The sequence below is a fragment of the Rattus norvegicus genome, chromosome 16 (genome assembly GCF_021556685.1).
Source record: "Rattus norvegicus strain SHRSP/BbbUtx chromosome 16, alternate assembly SHRSP_T2T, whole genome shotgun sequence".
Taxonomy (NCBI): domain Eukaryota; kingdom Metazoa; phylum Chordata; class Mammalia; order Rodentia; family Muridae; genus Rattus; species Rattus norvegicus.
In genome coordinates this window covers 53,921,749-53,939,628 of record NC_141549.1, presented here as the reverse complement: position 1 = coordinate 53,939,628, position 17,880 = coordinate 53,921,749, and the positions used below count along the sequence as shown (strand labels likewise).

The 17,880-nt window shown below is 45.1% G+C and overlaps 2 protein-coding genes and 1 long non-coding RNA gene across 7 annotated transcripts in view; 1 reads left to right on the top strand and 2 right to left on the bottom strand.

Moving 5' to 3' along the window:
• Erich1 (glutamate-rich 1) overlaps nt 1-17,880 on the bottom strand; it is a gene marked incomplete at its 5' end in the record, with an annotated part of 52,793,804 nt that overhangs the window by 29,724,735 nt on the left and 23,051,189 nt on the right.
• LOC108348397 (uncharacterized) lies at nt 802-17,224 on the bottom strand. Of its 4 annotated transcripts, none has more exons than XR_015640368.1 (4): nt 16,328-17,223; nt 2,035-2,135; nt 1,416-1,645; nt 802-1,124 (listed from the first exon to the last, which is right to left on the bottom strand). It is a non-coding gene; the product is annotated as an uncharacterized LOC108348397 (long non-coding RNA). The 4 variants fall into 4 exon arrangements; XR_015640369.1 differs by having other exon boundaries at nt 1,416-1,638; nt 2,030-2,135; nt 16,328-17,203; XR_015640367.1 differs by lacking the exon at nt 2,035-2,135 and having other exon boundaries at nt 16,328-17,224.
• Acsl1 (acyl-CoA synthetase long-chain family member 1) overlaps nt 16,765-17,880 on the top strand; it is a 66,080-nt gene continuing 64,964 nt past the window's right edge. For 2 of the 3 annotated variants that reach the window (XM_087587478.1, XM_087587486.1), the window contains exon 1: nt 16,765-16,817. The gene's annotated coding sequence lies outside the window, so the exon portion shown is untranslated. Of the gene's footprint in view, nt 17,625-17,880 lie in introns of all 3 variants that reach the window. The other variant, XM_087587480.1, reaches the window with a different exon arrangement.

Sequence of the window (17,880 nt, the reverse complement as noted above, 5' to 3'; positions counted from 1 at the left end):
ACAAAAACATGCTTGCAGATTCCTCCCGATAGGAAGACATCCGAGAAAGCATTAGTCTGGCTGTGTGTCACTGGAGAAAGAGACAATGTCAGGACATAAACCTACACTTTCCTCACCTGAGTCATAGTTCAAACCTACCATTTCTGTATTTGTTCATCCACCAAACACAGTCTGAGCCATACGACTCCCAGACAGCGTGACTCTGAGAAGAGCTGTGTAATGGAGTCACCACCAAGTGTCAAGGAAACATGACAAACAGTGTCATGGAAAGTGTGCAGTGCCGAAACAGCTTTTATCAAAACATGACTTATTTTCCTATTGCCAACAACTACATTTAGCTAAGTGGCACGGTCCCAGGGTATCCCCTGGTGGATCCCTAATTGGTTCGAGTGTGGCCAGGGATGGGAGATAACAGTCTGTGTAGTAGCCTCAGGTACGCCCAGACTGCCACTGTCAGCCCCTTGGGGAGTGTGAACTCGTGACTTTCTGCTGGGCTATTATCCTTGGGGTTCTACCTCAGTGTTTGACAGCATTCTGTGGATAGTGGATAGACAGTGCTCTGCAGCTTCAGCCTCCCAGGGTTAGAAGAAAGCAACTTAGGCATGGAAAAGCAAAACTGTGAAGTCTTCCAGAGCTGTGTTCTGTCAGGGTCACGTGCAGTCCTGAGAGGCCGACGTGCCACTAGTCCAAATGGAGATATGCTACCTGTCCCATGTATAACATCTACAAAGAGTTCTGAAAGTAGTGTGAGTCAAAAGAATACAAAGTAAGCCAGCAGTAATACTTACGCTGATTAAATGATATAATACTAATTCGGGGATATATTAAGTGAGCAGACTATATGATTAAGTTAGCCTCCTTGTATCATTTTAGCATCAGGATGCAGTTACTAAAAAGACTGCAATTTGCAGAGACAGGAAGACAGTTCTGACAGCGATGTGCTAGCTGGACAAGCATGGTGGCATGGGTTTGGTCCCAGAATACATGTGAAGGCAGCCAGGCATGGTAGCACATGATCAGAATCCTAATGTTGAAGAGGAAGCGGCAGGCAGACGCCTTCAGAGCAGCCAGACCAGAGGACTTGGCAAACTCCAGGTGCACTTCAGGCCAGCGGGGGACTCTGTCTGAAGGAGAGTGGAAGATGCCTTAGAAATGGCCAAGGTTTTCTCTGGCTACACACACACACACACACACACACACACACACACACACACACACACACACACAGAGAGAGAGAGAGAGAGAGAGACAGAGACAGAGACAGAGACAGAGACAGAGACAGAGACAGACAGAGAGACAGAGAGACAGAGAGACAGGGACAGAGACAGAGACAGAGACAGACAGACAGAGAGGCATGTAATGCACCTGCATACATACCAAAATAAATAAAAATTGTATTTAGTTTTGCAGCTTACAAATATAGTGTCTATTCCGTTGTACCAGTGTCTAGATGTCAAGTTCAATGAGGCAGTGACTCTATCTGGTTTTGATGATGTAGTCCCGGGAATGTGGCATGGTCCCCAGACCTGAGAAGCAGTCCGCTGTAGGTCTCTGATGGATGAGGGGGACAAGGTTGAGCAGATGAAGAGGAATTTTCATTTATCTTGATGATCAGTTCTACTCCTTCATCATATTGCCCTGAGGTCTGAGAGGGAAGCAGGAGGTGTAAAACAGCCTACTCACAGGAAAGTCTCCACCCCTGCTCTTCCTGGCTGGCCGCATGGTCCATTTGCCTCACCCATCTCAGCTCGCAGAGGGAACTTTACTGTCTCTAACCCAGAATGCCTTTCTTTCCCCCATAAGATGGCAACTGCCCAGGTTTGTCAACTCACCTTTTCAGACAATACACCTGGAGGTTTTTTTCCAAGCCTCTATTTTTATATTCCCTATCTCACTCCACTCCCTATCACCCTGAACCATCCAACCAAGAAGCAATTCCATTGACTCTCTGTTGCAAAAGAGATTCTGAATGTCTGCCTATTTCCCCACTGTCTCTGATCCCACCTCCATATAAGCTACATCATTTCACCTGACCTGCTTCTCCTACTGGTCCAGCTACTGCTGACATCGCCATCTGATGTTCAGTGAGCTGTTGTTATCCTGATGTAGAAAAACCGGATGCCTGATACAGTTTACTGCAAGAGGATATGGTGATTTTTATCTGTGTTGCACAAATGCCTCAATGCAGAGCACATGGACTATGAGGTAGAGCGGCTGGAGAGATGACTCAGCAGGTGGAAAGGGCTGGCTGCCCTCCCAAAGGGCCCGGGTTCAAGTCCCAACACCCACATAGTGAACCTTTACTGTCTGTAGCTCCAGTTCCAGGGAATTCAATGCTTCCTTCTGGCTCCCATGAACAGCAGACATGCATGTACAGGCAGGAAAAACACTGCCACACAAGAAATAATATAGAATAAAAATTTAAAAAGCCATGGAATGGCAAACAGCTGGAATATACCTCTAAGTGGGCCTCTAAATCAATGGTTCTCAACCTGTGAGCCGAGACCCCTTTAGCAAACCTCTATACTTAAAAACGGTTACCTTATGACTCATAACAGTAGCAAAACTATAGTTATGAAATGGTAACAAAGACCATTTTATGGTTAGGAGCGCAGCATTAGGAAGGTGGAGAGCCACTGTTCTAAATACATATTGGCCTCCAGGCAGATTTGCAATGGTGGTCTAGGCAGCAATCCAGACGGGAAAGACTGGGGTTTGCTTCCTTCACCCCCGGGAGACTGGAAATGACACCCGCAGCAGGCATGGCCTCATCGCACCCAGGACTCTCTCAGCTGGGTACATTTGGGGACTTCATCTAGGGTGCTGCCTATTTCAGAAGTAAAACACAGCCCTTGCCTCTTACTTGAAACCTGCAAAACATGAAAACCAGCCTGCAGGATCGCAGGAAAAGGCAGAATTGAGATCACGTATGGAACTAAATTGCATGCGTAGTTTGTACTGAGCTTGCAGTGCTGTAGAGCTGTAGGGGACAGAGACTTGGCTTATTAGAAAGGAAGGGGGCCCTCGAAGTCTGAGCCTTTCCCCTGGCACCTAGGCTAGTTCCTGTGCACAGTGCAGGGATCTTCCTCCAATGTGCATCTTGCAATTAGGTGTGTAAACCTACAACTTCATGCCTCCCCCTTCCTGCTCCTAAACTTTACCTTCTCCTAAGAGATCCTCCTCTCTCTCCTAAGTCCCATCTTTTTAGGGATCTGGTGTAGGCACATGCAGGCCCTACTTTAATGTAAACTACTAGTCTGATGAGAACATATTTAATATCTATTCCCCACACCGAGATCATTGTTCGTAACCTCTTATTTGTGAAACAGGACCCATGCTCAAGGTCAGCATCACTTGTTTTTGTTTATGTGTATGCACCAACTACACACACTCCTGAGGTCGGGATTTGATATTTTCCCTTTCCTCATTATGCTTTATGCTGAATATGGCATTGACTCAACAGCAAGTGTCTACATTGTTTTTTAATGATTAAAGTATTTTCTAATACTTTTGTGGTTGATTTTCTTGCCTGACTTCACTATTTCATAGCCAAAGGTGGACCACTGCTCTGTAACAGTACTGTTCTGTAAGCGCTGCATGGGCGGTACCCAGCCATGCTTGCTGCCTGGGAGGTGGGGGAGGGGCAGGATCAATGAATGTGATAGATAAATGGAAGGGCTAGCTAGGGAGGGAGGGACACACAGATAGAGTGGCAGGAAGTATTAGAAATTGCCTGCTGAATGTAGTATTGGATCGGAATCTTGACAGCCAAGGAAGGTATAGAGGAGAGGAATGGTACAAGAACAAACCCAGAGCGAGCAAACATCCTGAGTCCAAAGCTTAGCGGGCTAGAGAGGTGGATGAAAGATGGCAAGATACAGAGCAATAGGAATACCACTGACGGCTGAAAATACGCGTGACATTCTCCTGCATCTAATAGAAGACTGATTAGCTCCCTGGAGAGGCGGCCAGCTCATGGTTGCATTTCTAGAGGCTTGCATGGTGCCTGCAGCTCTGAGGTGATGGAGGAACAGTCCATACAGGAGAACTGGCCCTTGGTGGCATCTTCTCCTACGCCTTCCTTAGGTACTCCATCTATCACATTCTATTGATCGATCTTATTTCTTAAACATGACTTGGCTTTGCTGTTTGCTCCCCCACTTACCCAAACTTTCTCTTTCCATACTCTACCCTCACTGACCTTCCCTCTCTGCTTAAACACAATAACTTGAGACCTTGCATGCTACTCTGCTTAAGATGGCTGTTTGTCTTCATAGAACTCTATGCCCCCCCACCCCCTTCAAACCTCTTAAATCATGGCTTAAAATCTCATTCTCTTTCCCGCAAGAAGCTATACCTGCTGGTGGTCACTGTTAGTCCCTCTAAGCTTCTTTTCTGTTCTGCACATCCCTGCTCACCTCTAGTGTTGGACAAGAAACCTAGGGCCTCGAAGTACCCAGCAAGCATAATGAGTCACACCCTGCCTTGACTATCCTTCCTGCCTGGACTATCCTTTCTACCCAGTGTCTGTATCCACCTTATATTATAATATTCTGTTGTTAGCTGGATCCCTGGCACATATTTTGCCAGTAAGACTAATCTCATTCTCAACTCTTCAAATGGTTATGATTATTTTTCCATTTCCTGCAAGTTCTCTTAGGCCAATCACAGCACTTGAATGATGCATAACCAACTGTCAGTATTTGTTCAGTGGATAAGCCACTGAGAAAATTAGCCCTGGAACTTTTAGTCATTTCTCAGTAAGCTTTTTTCTTTTTCAGACAGACTCTCTGAGCCCTGACTGTCCTGGAACTCACTCTTCAGACCAGGCTGGCCTTGAACTCATATATCTCTATGCCTCTGCTTTCAAAGTACTGAGATTAAAGGCACACACCCTCACATCCAGCCCAATATGTCTTTCTAGTAACTAGATCTTAGAAAGACAACAGAGGAAAAGATCACATAGTAATTGTTTTCTGAACAAGACATTTAGAATGTCATATATACATATACATACACAATACACACACAATATATATATGTATATATATATATGTATATATATATGAATGAATGACAGGTAAATATCAAAGCGACCAAATCATACAACTGAAGACAAGGGTAGCGGAATGAGAAATGGTCCTCCCAGACCTACTCCAAACCCAGCCCGACCCACATTTCCTGCCACCCAGTCTCCAAAGCAGGAGATTCCAGCTCTTTCCACTCAATGGCTAGGACCTGGGTGGAGCCATCTGTCAGTCCTGTGCCCTTACCTAAGCTTGCTGGGGAACACTGGGAGTGCTGCGCGTTGTCTCTCTGTCCTTCCTCAGCCTTGGACAATGCTGTCTCAGACACTAAAGCCTCCATTCATGCTCCCACTTGGACTGGGTTCATTATTGGCTCTGATCTGTTTTTGCTTTAGAACATTGAAGGGTCTACTGTGCAGCCGGCCTTTACTACCTCACTTCATGAGTCCAAAAGGGATGATTTTTTATCTATGTGAATTTTATTATTGAGATTGCCTCATTGAATATCAAGTTTTTGAGCGTCATCAGTCGCTTGACCCCCTTTCCTAGCTGGGAGCGTTATATTATTAACCTGACTGCAATGGCAGGTAGCACAGCAGAGAGATCCTCGTTTTCTCTCTCCTGTTAGTGGCTAGGGCACAGGCTCAGAACCCCAAACTGACAACTGAAGATTCCTATGAGGTCACAGCCCCCAGGACAGAGGGCAAGAAGTCTCCATTTTCTCCTCTCTGTTTTATGTTTCTTTCCCTGTCAATTTACTCCTTCTTGGCTATCTACTGTCAAAAAGAAGGACTAGGGTTTCACCTTGATTGTTTATAAACCCCTACCAACCAAATCGGTTTCTATCCTTGTGAGCAAAAGTGGGCTGTCCAATCCCTAAACCAAAAGGGGCACATAGACACCTTAAGCCCAGTTGGACAATAGGGGAGTAACCAGGAGAGGAGAACTTGAGCCCAAATCAAAATCTACATCTGCTTAGAGTTGGTGAAGCCCAGTTCTGGGACACTTTCTGTACCCAAGAAGTTAGTGACATTTGCCATTAAACTTTTACTTTGTGTTGACCTATTGCTTCTCTTTTAGTTCTTTAACCAAAAGAGGAAAACAAGCTACTGCCAGCCGATATCTCATGCCTTGCCCTTTGACTCTTGAGAGTATCCTGAAGACAGTGGGAACACTGGGATTTACTTGTGTCAGCAGCGTCCCTGGGACCCAGCATGAAGGCAGTTACTAAGGAATAAGTCTGCCTTCAGACTAGGCTGTTTCTTTTGAAAGGGTGGCATTAATTCTTCCTACTTCTTGGCCCTCACATGCAGGACCAAATTGTTTAGTTGCTGAAATTCTCCATTTTTCTTCCTAGTGAATTCTGGTTCTACTTAAAACAGTCATTGTGGTGGTCTTGTTCACAGTAGAGAAGCTACTTAGACTCAATGGTTCCTGGACCTACATAGTGCAAAGAAGTAGGCACAAAGTCACTGTGAGTAGATGGAAATGCTGAATGCACTTGAAAAGGAGGTAAATTGGAGCAGACCACTAAAGCAAGAGGCTAGACCATTGTGTGAGTTTGATTATGAGAATAATGGATCGTCTGTGGCAAGTGGTACTACAGTAAGAATAACTGAGAAGACTAATGGTATGGCATCCATACCATTTAATCTCTCCAGATGAATTCCACAGGCTGGGAACTTAGCACATTCTGGCTAACTGAGAGAAGAACTCACAGAAGCAGATGTGAGTCCAAATGACCAGAGCTCCATTAGCTGCTTATGTTTTAAATGGAGAACCATGCTGAGGAATGGCCTGACCAGCATACTGTTCATAAAATGAATTTAAGACATCATGAAACAAAATCAGTATCCCTCGAACATATCTAAATACCCTTCAGCTTCCCAGAGTGAATTTTATAACCAATTTTATTGTGGAAAGTATCAGGGCAAAGTGTAAATTTCTGGTTTCTTTGGAGACTCCAGTTGTGTTATGGGATGTCTTTCTGGAAACTGTCTAATGAGAGGATGTATTGCTGAAGCGAACATATGGGAGGATGTTTTGCTGAGAACAGACATGTGGTGTTTTTCTAGAGGCTGCCTGGAAAGAGAGCGTGTGATGTTTTGCTGGAGTAGATGCTTGAGTGAACACGTGATGTCTGGAAAGGGTGTAAGTATACCCTAACAGACAGTGGATGACAGCGTGGCATTGGTCCCCCTTGCCACTCTTTGCTGGTTTCCGTTGGGCTTTGCTGACATTGGTCCTTGCCATGATGCTATGTGGCACTGATTCACCTTGCCTGCTTCACTGTTCATCGTTTGTTGTGATTTCATAAAGAGAAATGCACCAAAGAAATTCTTGTGATTTCTGGTGACTTCTTGCCAATTCCTCAGACTTTGACTGATTGGCAAATCTTTTCGTCTTCCGGATTGAACATCTATTGCTGATTTGTGTCAACTGAACCGCTGATATCCTGACAAAGACGATTGGAATCACCCAAAAGAACTATTTCTAAACAGATCCGCATCCCCTTTGCCCTATTAACCTTTCCTTTATATTACCTCTGGCAGGTGGTGGGCTAGAAGGGAGGTTAAAGCGTTTAAGTACCCTTATTAAAGAAGGTTGTGAAAAATCTGAACCTACATCCATGTTTATCTCACTGAACTAATTTTGAAATCAATATAAAAGTTAAATATGTGAAGGCTAAATATATTCTATTTAATTTTGACTACCCTTGAATATCCTTTATGAGGACTTGATTTTAATAGTCAAGGAATAGGATGTTTGCTCAGAGATATGTGGGAGACAGACAAGGGTCAGACGTTGATCACATGACCAGAGTGATGTAAGTATCAACAATGCCATGTCTTGTTAGTGAGCTAATTAGGAAAAATGTTTTGTGCTAAAAAATTTTTTAGGAGAGATTGCAATGTGCTGATAAATGGGCACTAGGCTATCATACTGTTACCCTCTGAATTCTTCTATTGTGTTCAGGACACTTCATGGCAAGGGCCAGGTGCTTATAAATACATGTATATACCTTTATATGACAGCGTCTACCAAATAGTAATTGCTTGGTAGGTATTTTTAAGCGAAGACATGGCATCCAAAATTTGAGATGTAACTTTTAACCCATTACTGATTACAAGAAACTATGGGTGATTACAGCATGTCTTGGAGACTGGGGTGGAGAGAAGCCACCCAAGCGTCTTGTGTGGCAGGCACTTGACAACCCCCAGTGACAGCTGTCATTCTGTATCATTTCCAGATGTAAAAACCAACGTTCAGAAAGATTAGTCAGAGGATACAGAAGAGGAAGAACCCGGCCTTGAACTTAGATTTTTATCAGTCCAGCAGCTCCCTGGATTACTATTCTAATTTACCAAGGGCCTTAACTAGGAACCTAAGAACCCTAAAGGTTTCATATTGTAAATGCTTATGAGGAGAGATTCTGTGTAGAGGTTTGGTCTTTCGCTATGTATTGTAATGATACAAAGCTGGTTGTCCTCAGGGATGAGAGAATCTGCACATACACAAGTATGTTATGTAACCTTGCCCCCCAAGTCACCTCTGATACCTACAGTTTGTAGCTGGGAAGAGAAGAGATAGGAAGAATTTAGGATTCTAGGCTTGGGGTCTGAGGAGAGACCACAAGGAGAAAGTAAAGAGAAGGGAAGACACCTGGAGTAAGGGTTCCTAAGAACTGGCCATGAGGGTGGCCAGTTAGAGTAAGAATGGCCCACAAGAAACATGGCAAGTCATAACTTGGGTTATTGATGGGGAGTTAAAAACTAATAGCTTATAGGGTAGGCTTACTATAAATATTAAAGTTGTGTGTCTTTTATCTGGGAACTGAATGACCAAAGGTGGGGTAGAAACCTCTGACTGAGATTAAATATTTTCTACAACAGTTCTGAGTTTTTCTTCCAATTTTCAGGGAGGCCCATAACTTTCAGAAGGTAAAGATGTGGGCTGTGCCTAGTCCTAGTGCATTGAGAAGGATGAGGAGGAGGAAGAGGAAGTAAAGGAGAAAAGGAAGAAAAGTAGAAAAGGAGGAGGAAGAGGAAGAGGAGGAAGAGGAAGAAGAGAAAGAGGAAGGTGCACATGTGGGTAGCTCTGCTTACCCACAATGCAGCATTCCCCCAAGCTAATATGACAACTTTAGGATGCTCTAGTAGTCTACCTCTTCAGGGATTTAAAAAGAAAAGTCATGTCCCAAGTCCTACTCATGTCATTGTATTTAGAGCCATATTCAACTCTGAGACGCTCGAAACATTAGTGTGTGCGTGTGTTTGTATATGTGTTTTGGGGCGTGTGGTGTTAGATAGGCCACAGGGACAGAACTGGATCTTATAGCAATCTCTGTAGCTTGGTAATGAGCTGCTGTAATTCGGGGAGTGAAACCCATGGACCTGAGACTCCAGGAGCAGCGTCAGAAACATCACTGATGGATTAAGGACTATATCAACTTGGATCTAAATTTCTAGGTCACCATCCTTCCTGCATAGAAGATAGAGGTGGAGAATTCTGGTTTTGGTCATTTACACATTCTCAGTATTTCTAGAATGTTCACTGCTACCAACTAGGCATAATAATAAGCAGCTCTGTGTAACAGGACATCAGGTAGATTCTATATGTGTGTGTGCTATACACACATGTGACCACAGCTCAACATGACAAGTTCTACACTAGCACCATAATAAAGTGCTTCAGGCATACTTAGAGGCAAGAGAGCTTGTATCTGGGGGATGGGGTGAGAAGCAGTTTAATTGGAGGTGACTTGGCAGTTCAATTACATAAATACCAGAGGAAGCATCAGGCCTTGCATGGGCTTGGGTGCAGAAAGAATCTAGACTCAGACAATCATCAAAATATACTGTGAACGAGCCCCAAAATGAGCCCACGGGTTAGAAGTAGTGAGACGGCAACCTGCCACATGCAACGAGAGCAATGTGTCTGGAGTGCCGAGTAGCCATGCCCTGGAAATAAGAATGCTGTGGGGAAAGTGACGCATGATTTAAGGGTGGGAGGGGAAATAAGGAAGATGCACAGAGTCAAAGTCCTCCTCAAAAGGAGCAATAGAGTATGACATTTATAGAGCATCCTCTAGGAAGCAAGCCCTGTGCTGGGCTTCGGAAACACTCACCGAACAAGCCTTTGAGGTGAGCACTCTTACCATAGTTGGTATACTCTCAGATATGGATTTTTCTGAGTTTAGTGCCCATGAGGTCAGGATGTGTGGTTTGCAGAGTGACACTCTAATGCCTTTTTCTGGTAGCTATGTTTGCTTAGTCCTTTGCTATACAGATTTTTAATTGATCATGTCATTTGGTTTCACCAACGGGGACAGAGCAAAGGCTTGAAGATTGTGTAATGACATCGGTCCTCGGTGCTCTGTTTGGAGCTCTGAAGACTCCATTTGAGCATGCTTCATCCATGGGACTGATGGGATGGCCATGTGGAGAACAGAAGGACTTTGGCAAACATCAAACGGGTAAAGGCCATTCTAGAACTTCCACCTCAGATAAGCTTATATCGGATAGCATCTGCTCGAGTAAGCCCCGGAGAGACCAACAAGGAACCATTTGACCAAAGTATAGCCCAAGAACTAACTCACAGAATGAGGAAGTAATAAATGACTGTTTTAAACTAAGTTTTGGTGTGATTTGTTACAGAGCAAAAGTTAACTGATGTAGTGTAAATCTTCTGGCTGATAATGTATAGTAATTAAAATGTACAGCACCTATTTTCTTTGTCGGGGTTGCATTAAATAACAGTGCCTCTAATAATTCCAATTTAGATTTAATACAATGAAGTTTTAGATTCACTTAGTTGATTAAAAAATGCCTAGGGATTTGAATTTCTTAAGCCTACAAATATGCCTCTCTCTCTCTCTCTCTCTCTCTATATATATATATATATATATATATATATATATATATATATATATATATATATATATATAGTAGTCTGACACTAAACTCTAGGCTTCTAAACCCACATCTAGCTGAGGAGGGGAACAGCAAATGAACCGGTTGCCAAGAAATTAGGGATAGATAAGAATGCGTCCCTTAAATGACCTTGCAAAGGGTTGGAAAGATCAAGAGTTTACAGCCTCTCTTTTTACATTGACTAAAATCTTTATGTCACCTCAAGGTAAGGAGGTAGAGTTCTGTGAGGTTCAGGGTGAGAGGTGGGAAGCCTGGCCTAACAGAGATTTGTGTTGGGGCAGAAATGCAGTTCCTGAACATGGAGGGAGGCTAGGAGAGTTGGTGGACTCTGACCAAGGTGGAGGAGAGAGATATCCAGGGAAGTTATTGCCTAAGCAGCTGCAGTCGAGCTCTCCCACATAAAGCTCCTGAAGACCTTTAGTCAAGTGCATTAAAGAACAAAAGACTTGTGAAGGAAGGCAGGGTGCTGGCTTGATTAGAGCCACAGAGGCATGATTGACAGCTATCAGTAGCTATAAAACGAGCACAAAAGCCTTATATCAGCAATCCAAACAGTGGTCCAAAAATGATACAATAGGATTTGCCAACTGGAGGGGCCATCGCTCAGTGGTTAAAGGGATTTGCTGCTAAGCCTCACAGTCTGAGTTCGATCCCCAAAACCCATACATTAGAAGGGGGAAACCTACTTTCCCAAGTCGTCTGCTGAACTCTATGCACATGCTGTGGCCTGTGTGGAGCAGAGATCAGTTTTGGAACCCAGCTGAGGAGAACCAGCGTTGCACACACTTCTTCAGGTTTGAGGAGCAATATCTATGGGATTTGCATGAACAGGGATGCCTTCATGACTACTCCATCCACTCTGTCTACTCATCAAATGTCCTGGCAGGAGATTAAAGGTCAAGAACCATCCCTCCAAATTAGCTTGTCATCTGGAAGGCATCTGGGAGTGGGGTAAAAGAGAAATGGAATGAAACCAGCATACTCAGAAAGTATAGCAGGGATAGGTCTTCCAATTGGCACCCATTTAAGGAGGAAAATAAAGGATTTGGTTCTTACCCAAATCCAAGCAAAATAGCAAAATTCTCAATGGAAAAATGCCAGCTGGGTACAAATGGCTTATATAATATGGGCATGCTTCTCCAAGCCTGACCACCTGAATTTACTCCTGAAAGTACTGTGATAGAAGTAGAGAAATGACTCTTAAGAGCTTGTCCCCTGACGTCCAAATGTACCATGGCATTCTCCCCTTTCCCGCACAAAACAAAATGCAAACAAGACAAAACAAAACAACAAAACCTTCCATCAAGGACTGGAAAGATAACTCAGGGGTAAGAGCTCATAAAGTCATGAGTTTTTCCCAGTCACCATGACACACACTCACAGGCAGGCACACACGCACAAATGTATTCTGGATGTAGAGAGGCAGGGGAGGTAATTATTAGCTTTCCTTTCAACATGTCTACCATCCTGATCTAATCATGAGCCAAGTGTTAGGCAAATGTCCACAGAATGTTCTCTAAAATACCTGGTGGTGTCCTTCAAAGTTGAACATTATAAACAAGAAAATCTCAGCATGCGTGGTGGCACATGCCTTTTTCAGTCTCAGGACTGGGGAGGGAGAGGCAGGTAGATACGCCTCTGGTTTATAGAGGAAATACATTCCAGACTGGCCCAGGCTACATAGTAAGACTATGTCTCAAAAGCAAAACAAAAACAAACAAAAATCCAAGGGTTTGTCACAGCCTGGAAGATGCTAAAGGGACATATATCTTTTATATATATTATATCTAATATGGTGTCACGGCTGATATCCCAAGAAGGGTATAACACTGAGGAAATCTGAGCATTGGATAAAACTTAGATGTATTTCGAAACTAGTTTCCTGATAGTGATAAATATGTTGTACTAAGGTACAGTCTCAGTCAGAGTGAAGACTGGGTAAGGGCACTGTCATTAGGCAAATGTCAACAGAATGTTCTGTAGAACCCCTGACTCTGCAACTTTTCTGTAAACTGAAAACTGTTCTAAGTAAAACTCACTAAAAACCTCCTAAAGATGACATTGATCGCCATACAAAGGGGAAACTTAATAGTCAGGCAGGGAGAGTTTTTTTTTTTTTTAATTTAGATTCTTTTTAACTTTGTGAAATTTTTGGCACAATTATGTGAAATTTTTCTTTGCCCATTTCCCTACTGTTGTGGCCTAAAAGGACACAGATGTTCTAAATTTGTATTATACCATGATTTGTTCTCTCATTCAAAAGAAGTACTCACTTTTGGTTGATTTTTTTTTTTTTTAATTTTGTTTTGGTTTTGAGACAGCTTTGGCTGACCTAGAACTCACTATGTAGACTAGGTCTCAACTTGTACTCACTTGCTTTGCCTCTTTAAAGGTGTGGCCCCCATGCAAATATTCACTTTCATATCCAGCTTTTTATTTGCAATTTTCTTAAAGGGGCCTCTGGAATTGCATAAGCTTCAGATTCTCAAAACCCCCATGCACCATTGACTGGCACTGATCACATAAGAATAGCCAGAAAAAGTCCAATTAAGCAACTGACTATCACTAAGTACAAACACTATATGCCATGTCTTACAGAAGCGTGTGAAGAGTTGGGACACCTTCTGAGGATTTATGGGTGTGCTGCATAGTTTTATGTCAACTTGACACAAGCTAGAGTTATACAAAAGGAGGGAACATCCGTTGAGAAAAATTCTTCTGTAAGATCCAGCTGTTTTTTAATTAGTGATTGACGGGTGAGGGCCCAGTCCACTGTGGATGGTACCATGCCTGGGCTGTTGATCCATAGATGACACAACAGTGCAGTGGGTGACCATAACGAAACTTCAGACGTGAGGCCACTGTCAATCTGCCAATTAGCCTTTCCCCCAGAGAACTTCATCTCTGCTTAGTTTCTCTGGAAGACTGATCAGTTAGTTGGTTTTTAACAGATGTAGATGGGAATATAGCTGAAATTAGCCATATTTAAAAAAAAAATCAGGTCAAAATGTAGCAGAGGCTAAGCAACTGAAGAGACTCCAGCTTCCACAGAGAAATCGCCCAATCAACTCCTCTGTGCTTGGCTCTCTATAAATTGTCACACTCATGCATTCAGCTGTGCTGGTCTGAATAGGAGTGCTTCCCCCATGGGCTCATAGTTTTTAAATGGGTGGTCATTAGGGAGTGGAGCTATTTAGCAGGGATTAGGAGGCATGGCCTTGTTGGAGGAAGTGTGTCTGTCACTGGGCTGCATAGCTCTGGAAAAGGACTGTACTACAGAACCTAGAGAATTCTGGGGGCAGCCCTGAGCTGGAAATTAGATCAAAATGGGCTTAGCCTCCAGTGACATGGCTAAATGCATGGAGATATATAGACCCACTATGGCGCCTCTCTCTGGAAAATGCTAAAGCATGCCAAACACACTTGCTTTTCTGTGGCAAGACCAAGATGAAGAGATAAGACATTGGCATCCCGCACCGGGTTCCCACATGTAAACATTGGCTGGCAGGGGGCCTGGATTTACAATGCCACTTCTGCTGTCAGTCAGGTCGGCCATCTGAAGACTGAAGGAATTAACTCAAGGACCAGTAGAAGCGTTACCGTTTGAGATTTACCTATCCTGCAGTAAGTGGATTTATGTTAACGCAAAATAAAAAGGAAAGGAGAAAAATAGGTAATATTTGCAGGTGAAGAGAGAGACTCAAAGAAGCCAAGAGGTAGTCAACTGAAAATGAATGGAGTCTATTTCTTTCTCCTTATAGACAGGAAAGCATAGACCTGGAAGATAGCATCTCAAGGACCTAGAAGACCCAGTTGCTACAGAGCAGTGGTTTTCAACCTTCCTAAGGCTGCAACCCTTTAATACAATTCCTCATGTTGTGGTGACCCCCAACCATAAAATTATTTTCGTTGCTACATCATAACTGCAATTTTGCTACTATTATGAATCACAAGCATGTGGTTTTTGGTGGTCTTAGGTGACCCTGTGAAGGGGGTCTTTCAATCCCCCCCCAACCAAAGAGGTTGTGACCCCCAGGTTAAGAAGTGCTGCTATGAAAGCTGTTGTTGTGAGGGTTACCTCTCACCAGCATTGGACAAGGAGCCTTGGACTGCACAGGAGGAAAGCCAGAAACACCCAGAAAAAGTAATTATTACTTGCTGAGTCAGCTTGAGTATCCTTGTGACTAGAGGGGATGAATCATCTCCCAAGAGTATAGGTCTCTGTGGTTGTAAAGACAAGGTCCAGAAGCAGATGATCTTAAATTCCAAGCTCAGTCTCACCCTTTCTTACACCTAACTCTGCCCTTCGGTTTTCTGTTCTGCAAAAGAGGACCAGTGGCGGTACCACCTCATAGGGTTACGAGTATTAGAGTTTGTGAATGGCGTCACCTAGTAAATGATATGTTGTTTGAGGTGTTCTGGCAATAGTTGTCCCTCAAATTTAAGTCAGTATTAGAAAACCTTCCTACCTAGTGCTGGGAGCAAACCCTACTGTACCTGGATGACTGGCTTCAAGCAATAGCAAAGTAGTGTGCAGTTGGTGAACCTGGGAACAATTATGTCGCCCCACCCCACTTCATTCAAAATGTTAGTGTGATCTACGTCTGAACTTGGCCGCACTGACGAGTTCTGGATACTGAACAACAGTGACCATTCTAGTGTTTGACCTTTAAAAGGATTATATCTTAAATTTGGAATATATCCAAGATTTTTTATGACATTAGGAGGAGGGCACATGTGCACATGATGCTCGTGTCTGACTGTGTAACATGCATGAGCCTTTTACCCAATGAGTCATCTTACTAGCCTTGCGTTGGCCTTTGGAAGCCCCTAAAAGGTCATCTCAAGGGATCTGTCAAGTCTGCAGAGCCAAGGCTGGTCAGGGCAGACAAGCCTTTAAAACTTGGCAAGTGGACACTGTCCTTGAGCAACGTCTAGTCTGCTTTTCACTCTAACCACACCAGGGCCTGGGCTGTCCAGAGATGTCTCCTAGCCAGGACATTGCAGAAGTCCAGTATTCCTAGCCAAGGACAGTGGTGAAACTTGGTGTGGGGACCGTGGTGAAACTGGATTAAAGGGGTTCGTGTATATCTGTGCTAAAAAAAAGATGGGACGTCTTAAGCTACCATGGTCCCTCCAAGCAGAGAGGCCATGCCAAGAAGTCAGCTGGGTAGAATGTTAAAGATGAAGAGCTAAAGGGCACCTGCGACATCCCAAAACATTACATTATCAGGGTTCGGGAGACTTTCAGATTTACCCTTTGCCCTACCTCAGAATCGTTGTGAAACTAGAGGGCAGTTTGGGTGACCTTAGTGGCTTTTGCTTGCTGACAGCCATGCTCTTGGACCTGGGGGAGGCCACGCCTACCTTGCGGCTTTCGAGGGAGAGGCGGAGTCAGCACAACCTGAAGAAGGACTGGGCCTTGAGGAGGCGTGGCCGGAGGAGAAGGATTAAAGTTGATGGGCGTGGCCTGAGAGGAGCGGCAGGTCTGAGGGGCTGGATCAGACAGGAGAGGGCGGGGCTTGGGAGGCGGGAATGCCGCCGCTGGGGCGGGGCCTGGGAGGAGCGGTGGGTGTGATGGGGCGGGACGGGCTCGACCTGTGCGACAGGAGGGGCGGAGCTGGCGAGGGGGAGTGGTCGCGCTAAGAGATGGAGCGGGGAGGAGCCTGCAGACGGGGCGGGGCGGCGCGGCACGGCACGCGCACTACCAGCCGCCCGGCCCTGCTGCTGCAACGCGGGTGGCGCAGCCAACAGAGCAGCTGCGGCCGCGACTCCTTAAATAGCATCGCAACCCTGCGCGGGGCAGTTCGTGGATTGCAGTGACAGCCGCCTGCGGAGCGCCCGGGCAGCGGAGGAGGTGAGTGCGCCAGCCGCGAGGGGCCGCGTGTCGGCCAAAGCGACCCTAGCCGGGCCGAGACTGGAGAGCCGCCCCGAGGCTCTGCGGGACGTTCCGCTTTTCCGGCCTGGGCTCCACGGCCTCATTTCCCTCGGCTTCGGGAGGCTCCGGGGCCGCTCCGGCGGCCGCCGCTTCCGGTGGCTGAGCCGGGGTTCCCCCGCGGGCCGTGCGCGCGCGGGGCTGGTGCACCGCAGAGACAGGACGTTCCTCGCTGCACAGGTCCCTGGCTGGTGTGACGGCTGGGACCTTCCCTGCTCGGTTCAGGTGCCGGGAGGTGGTCCTGCTTGCTGGGGACCCTGTCGTCTCCGCCACCGCATCCCTCGTGCCCCAGAGGCGCGCACTCACCGCGCGTGGACACGGACTGTCCCGGTGCTGCTCTGTGACGTGCCCCTGCGCCGAGCCTTCGAGGAGGGTCAGAGGCAGCGCTCAGAGCCCGATGTCATAAGTAGAAATTCTCGCGGTGTCTCCAAGAGGAGCTCCCAGAGCCACTACACACAGTAGTGATGGAGTCATTGATTTAAGGCAACCTGGCTTTTAATTTTTTTTTTTAAATTAGGGAGCAAAAATGATATTTATCACCTTGAAGCGTAGACCCCAAATGCTGATACAGGACTTAAAAGAACACATGGATTAGAATCTAGAGAAAGAAGCTCCATCTAATCAGTGCATTATGCCAGAGCTTGTAGACCATCTTTCCACTCCATTCAAGCTCGTGCTTATGGAGCCTAGTTAAGAATGGCCGTTATGAAAATACTTCATCTTGGAACTGTGAGTATCCATCTGTACTCTTCCCTTTAAGGACCTAACGTTGATCATGTTTCTGGTATACACGTTCCAAAACATAATCTGTGGTTATCCCAATGAAAATTATTAGCGTGACTCAGAAATCACCCAAACCCTTGTAGTTCACCAAAGTTAAGAACTGATGATCTGCAATGGGCCGGGTTAAGAATGTGGAGCAGCTAAAAGGAACCATTGGTTTGAAGCAACATGGTGAGAGATGCGATAAGACAGAAAACAAACA